Here is a 6,000-nt window from a genome sequence, read left to right as displayed (position 1 = left end):
TGTGCTTTTGTTCTCACCCTATATACAGTCACCTGTTTTCAGGTAAGGAAACATCTGAGAATATTATAAACTTGCTACTAAAATTTTAAAAACAAAAAGAAGAAAGAGGTGCATATTGTGTTGAAAAGCAAGCCACATTACAATCTATGCATGCAGAAGGCTAAATATGAGATTTTGCCGAAAACAATCAAAACTGCACTATGCTGTCCACCACTAGGCTAAAACACTAAAATTCCCATTGGAGGAATCATAATCTGCAGTCATGCTACTGAAAACCCATCTGTGAGAATGCTATACAAATGCCTGGGTAAAACAATAAATTTTTTTGGTGACATCATGGGGTGCCACGTAAATGCTTTTGGCGACATGGTGCTTTGCTTCATCAATATATTCTCATGGCTTATCGGTGGAGGTGTACCAAAAAAAATCAACTGGCAAAATATTAGGTACTGTTCTATTTTATTAGGACCGGATTAACAAATTAATGCATTGTTAGGCATGTATATGCATATATGTGTATGTGTATACACATACATTCGTAAGATTCATGATGATAGTGAAACGTGCTTCGACTTTTATTGCACCACTTAGCGGAGCTCCACAGGCTTTCTATATATTATTTATGATCAGCTGTTGTTAGGTCAAGAAAATAAAATTTATGTTCCACAGAAAAATGTCTGTTAAGATGGTATTTACCAGTTCCTGTCTTTTATATTCTCACCAGAAGTTTGAATAAATTGTCACTCCCACTTGTAGACGGTCGACAACATTTGGCATGAGTGTGGATGGCTCTCTATTTAGAAACTGAGCGAGAAAGAATTTTCCAGGTTTTTGGCATAACTTGTCATATATATACAGTATTGTAGAAGAATCATGCCAGTTTTGGTTTTTTGTTGTATGAACAGATTTTCCACTATGTTCAAAATTTTTTCAGGGCCACCTGTTCACATATTTGGTTGGTGCATCATATGCAGAGAATACAGCTCTCTCGTAAAAATGTTTCAGTGGTCAAATTTTTGTAGTATATCTTTCATTTTATGCTGATACAAACAATATTCTAAAACCACTAAACTGGTTATTAAAACATATACTTTTCTTTTATTTGTAAATTTTCAAGCTGCACCTCTAAATGCTTTCACTGATGTGAAATTTTATTTAATGTCCATTTTTGTGTATTCGAATGTGATGTAAAATACGTGCATTTCTTGAAAGAAAGATATAGCAAGCATGTTCCTTACTTCTCAGTAAATTAAGAATTTTAAGTTTAAAACATAAATAAAATTCATTAACCTTCCGGCACACGCGTATGCGCAAAATTTACGGCAAATTCAGTTTTGCAATGCATTTTCATCTCACTAACATAAGAAATTTTACTTATATTTGAATGTGATATCATTTGTACTCGTATTTTGCAATAATAAAATTAATATTTTCTTTCTTAACAAATTTATTATCAATATTCACTCATTTCTGTCGCTTTCCGAGCCCAAAATGGTAAAATAATGGATGTCGTAAAAAATACAACACGCTCATGCTCATATAAAATTGCCAAGCACGCGTGCTGGAGGGTTAACATGTTAGAATACTGAGAGTTCTTCTTGTGATGAGAGAATTTTGATTGATTTATTATTAGCATTAGCATGGTAAGAAATATGATAACATGGTTTTCTCGAAGCTCTTCTCATTACAAGCAAACTGTAAATCATCATTTTTGGGGCTGCCAGATATTTCAGAATAGTTACATTGGCTATTTATCAAAAATCTTGACACCTTTAAAAAAGAGGGTCTATATTAATAAGAAAGAAACAATATCACATCCTTACAAAGCTTGTTTAATTTATTTGATTATAGCACGTAAGGGCTATCGACATAAAATGATGGATGCCTTTGTGAAGGACTCTCTGGGGTAAACTGACTCGTATCTACACTAGAAAAGCCTGGAATCCATTTTTGAATTCATTTTTAAGCCTTAAATTGATATTAGCTTTCTATGAAAATACCTTAGCAACTTCACAAAGCCTCATTCATATTAAAATTTGTATTTCACAGGATAAAAATTTGTTATTTAAATTTAGTGTGGGTGCAATATATTTTTCAGAACTATTCAGAACAAAGTTATATACACATTAAAAATTCTGAACATGCAAAAACTATAAAAAAAAATCTTCCAGTGGATCTTTTGTTTAATTTTACTACATGATAGTTTTTCCATCCAAAGATTATGTAAATAATTTGTATTTAAACCAGATTCCTTTCAGATATATAATAATATAATACAAGTTGTCACATTTATTACAAAATGTTCATAATTTTAAATTCGTTAATAATTCATTTAAATAATAAATAGAGAAACAAATATTAATTTTTTTCTAATACAATGATGAAATTAAAGTCAAAACATTAATTATTAGATGAAATGTATTGCAAATATTAACAAAATTAATTTAAAACTCAAATCTCATATATTTCTCAGTAATTTAAAATAAACACAAGAGTATATTGGAAAGCTAAGATGTTAAAATGTTAATATTTGGTATGTATTTAGTTAGCATCTATAGTATTTTCAGAAAAATTTTTCTACTTCTGAAACTCATATTGCACAAGTATGTTTCAGTTTATGCGCAGAAACACAGATCGTATTTTATTCTCGAGTGTCAAGATGTAGAAACATCTTTTTACTCGACTTCTGATAAAGATCGGGAGGGGGGAGAAAGAGAAGGGTGAAAGGAGTGTGGGAGGCAAAGAGAGTGAGGTCCGCACTAGCGGCGGCGAAGAAAGCGGAGGTGTCAAGTTCAGTGTCGTTATAAGATGTAGTCGCGGGTGGTAAAACCGCAGAGTCAGTTTTACGTGAATGAGTCAATTAAGGTTGTGAATCCTATGTGGGGAGGATATGACAAGGGTAGCGATGTTTTTCTCTGGGACGCGGGGACTGTCTGAGAGTGCCAATAAGGCTATTACTGTGGGTTTGTACTGAATAAAAGAAGTTGACCGCTAATCGTTTAATATACTCTTGAATAAGTTCCATTCGAAGGTCTCTGTGGATGTAGATGTTGGGAATATACCAAGCAGCATTGATAATTTCTCGTAAAATTTTATTTTGTAGAATTTGTAACTGTTTAATATTGGTTTTAGCTGCATGTCCCCAGATCGGTGCTGCATAAAGAAGAGCTGGGCGCAGTATGGAGCGATAAAGAATTAATTTGTTTGTAGTAGATAAGTTGCTTTTTCTACCAAGAAGTCGCATAGTAGCTGTGGTGATTTTAAATTTTTGTACTACGGACCGGAAATGGGTTCTGAAGGTAAGTTTTTGGTCAAGGGTGACTCCAAGGTATTTGGTTTCATTAATCCAGTCAATTTCATCGTCAAATATTTCAGGGGGTGGAGGATAGTATTTCATGTTTCCTTTACAGAAAATTATCGCCTTAGTTTTATCAGTGTTAATTTTAATCCTCCAAAGGTTAAGCCATTTTTCCAGTTTTATGAGATAGCTTTGGAGTTGGTTTCTTACGGCGATAACAGTGCAGGCTTTAGTAAGTATGGCAGTGTCATCGGCAAAGAGTGCAAGATGAACAGAAGGGTCTTTAGGGATATCTTGTGTATAAATATTAAAAAGGTACGGCGAAAGTGCCGACCCCCGTGGGACACCAGCATTGATTACTCTGGTGGTAGAGTATGCAGTACCGATTTTGATTCTGAATGTTCTGTTGCTGAGAAAAGAGGCTATTAAGCGAATAAAATGATCTGGAAAATTGAGAGTGATTAGTTTGTAAATAAGTCCTCGATGCCATACCCTGTCAAAAGCTTTCGCGATATCGAGAAATATAGCACCGGTCGGAAGCTTGCAGTTGTAGCCTTCAGTGATAATGTTGATAACTCTAAGAAGTTGGTGGCAAGTGCTATGATGATTACGAAAACCGAATTGTTCTTCTGAGAGAAAATTCATGGAAGGGTGAATTTTTTGGATGTGGAAAAGTAGGATTTTCTCAGTAACTTTAGACAGGTGGCTAAGTAAACTGATAGGGCGATAGTTCTGTGGGAGAGTTGGATTTTGTTGCGGTTTAGCAAAAACAATTATTATAGCTTGCTTCCATGAGTTAGGAAAATGAGCGAATTTGATAATGTTGTTGATAATTTTAGTTAGGCAGGTAAGAGAGTTGATCGGAAGATGCTTCAGTGCTTTGGTCGAGATGCCATCGTGCCCTGGGGCTTTCTTCGTTTGTAAGGCGCTGATGGTGTTGGCAACGATGGTTGGGATAGTCAGGAAAGTGAAGTTGTACGGAGCAGGGGTGTTAAGGAAGTTATTGACCACCTGGTTGAGCCGTTCAATATGGTTATTGTCGTACGGAGTGGGATTAAGAGTGAATGTATTTTCCATATAGTCCGCAAAAGATTTAGCTTTATCTTCTTCTGTATATGAAGTTCCACTAGATCCATGGATAGGTGGAATAGGTTTATAAGGTTTCTCGAATTTGCGGGAAATGTCAAATAGGGAATTATCCTCTATAGCAACGTAATTTAGGAAATTGGTCCATTTTTGGTTTTTGAAGTTCTTGATTCGTCTGTTGATTTCTTTTTGCATAGAGTTTAGTTCGTGTTTGAGTTGTGGATCCCTGGTGGTTTGCCATCTTTTGCGGATCCGGTTTTTCTCCTATTTCTTATATCGGCAGGCAAGGGAAGGAAAGGCTTGTTCAGATGAAAAGTATTGGTGGCTTCCTTTAAAGCAGAATTGATGCTGTTGGTAAATTTTGAGACTTCGTGTTCTAAATCTTCTGTGTTGTTGATGCATGGGTTACCTCGTATGGAGTTATTCAGAATTTCAGAGTATTTGATCCAATTTGTAACTCCTATACTTCTGTCAAGTGAGGGGAGGTATTTATTAATGGGGATTTCAAATACAATGGGGTTGTGGTCGGAAGACAGGGCTGAAATTACAGAGATATTGCATCTGTTAGTAATGTTATTTGAGACGAAGAAGTCAATTGTGGTGGCGCTATTGTACCCGTAATGGGTGGGCTAGTCTGGAGCATGAATGTTATAATTATTTGATTGAATGAGCTTAGATATGTCATTTCCTTTTTTGTTAGCAAGTCCTCGGTTCCAACAGGGATGTTTGGCGTTGAAGTCCCCTCCGACAATGGTAAAAGTATTAGAATTAAGGAGGTGAATCAATTCTTGTGCGCTGGGATTATTATTTGGTGAGATATATATATGCGAAATTTTGAATTTTTTATGTTCTATTACAATTTCTATTGTGCTACTTTCGAAAGTGGTACTGGAATTAGGAATTTGAGCGTGTTTTATGCTCCTTTTAACAAATGTGATGATGCCACCGCCTCTTCCTGTCTCACGATCAGTACGGTAGGTGTTATAATTAGCATAAAGTACTTTGAGTGCTGGTTTAAGGTGAGTCTCTTGTATGAGTATTACGTCAGGTTCAATTTCAATAATGAGGTTCGATAATTCATCTTTTTTATGGTAAAGACCGCTAGCGTTCCAAGAGAGGATTTTTATGTTGCATCTGTTCTTGGATTTATTAGCATTAAAGATGATTTCCTATTTTTTCAATGATTTCGACTACTGCGATTATTTTATCAAGAGGGTTAGAATTTCGTTTTGAATGGAGGTTTGAGCGATATTTTCGTTACTGTTTGATGTCAGCGGAGGAAAGTTTTGTTTTCTGTTAGTCCAGGGATTGGTTGCTGGTGGAGGACTGGGTTGGAACTGAACTTGTTTGTTTTTTGGTCTGGCTGGGCAATTTGAAAAGTTGGCTGGGTGAGGACCTTTGCAGTGATAACATATGGCTGGCTGGTCGCGACTACGGATGCATTCTATAGGTTTGTGATTGCCTCCGCAACGGACGCAAACCCAGTCTCCGGTGCAGAGCAGGGAACTGTGAGAAAATCCCTAGCATCTATAGCATTGTGGAGGGCCAGGTTTCTTGCGTAATGATTCTATTGTTACGTTCATATAACCTATGCGTTTGATTTTGAATACTTCCTT

Source organism: Stegodyphus dumicola, chromosome 11, assembly GCF_044657685.1.
Source record: "Stegodyphus dumicola isolate Sdum_Otavi_A_Nest chromosome 11, ASM4465768v1".
NCBI lineage: Eukaryota > Metazoa > Arthropoda > Arachnida > Araneae > Eresidae > Stegodyphus > Stegodyphus dumicola.
This window is presented reverse-complemented; position numbering follows the sequence as displayed.